This window comes from Hibiscus syriacus, unplaced genomic scaffold (genome assembly GCF_006381635.1).
Source record: "Hibiscus syriacus cultivar Baekdansim isolate YM2019G1 unplaced genomic scaffold, ASM638163v2 tig00000477_pilon, whole genome shotgun sequence".
Classification (NCBI taxonomy): domain Eukaryota; kingdom Viridiplantae; phylum Streptophyta; class Magnoliopsida; order Malvales; family Malvaceae; genus Hibiscus; species Hibiscus syriacus.
The window spans coordinates 2131911-2134034 of record NW_024061790.1 but is presented as its reverse complement, the minus strand read 5'-3'; positions in this window follow the sequence as shown (position 1 = coordinate 2134034).

Here is a 2124-nt window from a genome sequence, read left to right as displayed (position 1 = left end):
TTGAGAATCTACTCCCGATACTGGTAGAAAGAAATCTGGTGACTCCAGTTCAGTCCAAGCCAAATGAACCCCCATATCCTAAGGAATATAATGCTAATATTTATCATATAGGAAACTCAGGGCATACTACAGAGTATTGTGAGGCTTTGAAAAGTAAAGTCAGAGATCTTATTTAGGAAGGATTATTGAGTTTTAAGCAAGATAAATTCGTGTTCCCCAGAAGTCCAGTAGTCATAAGAGTACCCGAGAATGTGAAAAAAAGGATGAAGAGAACCCAAATGTGCTAGTTTAGTGATCAAATCTGATTTCCAAAGCTTGTCTTCATTTGACCAAATCACGCTTAAATGATTGCCAAAAATTAGGGGTGGTGGTCCTCATTTTGATTTTTTCAATATATCATATAAGGAGTTGTAGGATAAGCTATTAGAATCCTGAGAGGGGGCCCAACATTATGTTAAACCTTGGAAACCTCCATATCCAAAGTGGTGTGACATCACTGTTCGTTGTCAATATCATGCCGGAGCTCATGGACATTCTATTGAGAACTGCACTGCCTTCAAGCATCGAGTTCAACATCTTTGGATCATGGAGTGTTGGAGTTCAAGAGGAAAGATCAACCTAGTCTAATTATCTTGTTAAGATGGATCCAAAAGTGTTCAAAGGTAAAGGTATCAGTGGGGGCACCCAGGAAGAAGAATATCTACTGAAGTGCGAAGCCTAAGTGCGTCAATTGAAGATTAAAATGGATAATTTGCATAGAGAGATGGAAGCCATGTATGATGGATTTCAAAGGTCAGTCAAGCCTTAAACAATGCTAGTCTAGGGGATACTCCAGAGGAGTGGGCAAAAGGAGTCACTAAACTAAAAAAGATGTTGAAAAATGGAGAAAAAATTGCAAAGTGCATGAAGGTCGAGCAAATAAGTTCTCTCATGATTTACAAATTGCGGAAAGAAGGTGCAGTACAACTGTGAATGATTTGGGAAAATGTCAAGCCAAAAAGAAATGTTTATCATAACCATACCCAATGTAGAAGCTTAATATCTAAGTTATAAATATGAGAATGATGCTAAGCTAAAAGCCAGTAGAGGCAAGAACAAGACATTAATGAAGCTTGTAGATGATTATGGACATTTTATACGAGAACTTCGTAACCACAATGAGTCTCTTACAAGGAAAAATGAGCAACATTGTCTACAACTATGAGAATTGAAACATAATATGGAGGAAAAAGACAATGTCATGAGGGGAGCTATTACTCAAGCAAATAATATGGCTCATAAATTGGTTTATTTAACTAGCTTTACAGGAGAATTGAAGCAGATTGATAACTCAACCCCAAAGCTTGATTCAAAGTTAACTTAACTTTTGAGAGAAATGGAGAAGATATGAGTTAAAGTTATTCCTTATCTGTAAAGTTTGTTTGATGTACTGAAACCTTTGTATTCAAAAAAAGTTATTTTAAGATTGTCACTCTGGAATGACACCTTTTACATACATGTATTTGCATCACATTTTTTTATTTAAGCATTTATATGCATTAATTATGAAAACATGAAAATAATCTATGGAAGGTTATGTGGAAGTAATACCAAGATCATTCATTCACACCACTTCATCATCATCATGAATAAGGAAATGGAAACAATGGAGCAATCTAATGAAGAATCACAAGATCAATTGAAAGAGCAGTTGTCTGGGTTACAATAAGATATGAGAAATTAAGAATCGAGTTCTCAACAAGATGTTTCCAATCAAATGACCCAGGTGTTGACAACAAAGGCTATTAATAGAGAGAAAATAGCTACTGAGGGATATTGATGTTATCAGATTGACACATCAAAAATGGTGACCTACCCTAGGGCATCCTAATTGAACCTAGGGAAGAGCCTCATTAATCCTAAGTAATCTAAAGACAAATTTAAATTTTTGGAAGAAGTAGTTGGAGCTATGAAAGAAGATGATGCCTCCCGCAAAGAGTTAGAAGTGATAGAACTTAATTTGGTCCCTGATTTGGTCATCCCATATGAACTTAGGGTGCTTGATTTTGAGAAATACGATGGCATCAATTGTCCTCTAATTCATCTAAGGATGTTTATAGAAAGATGGAAGAGTGTTTAAATGGT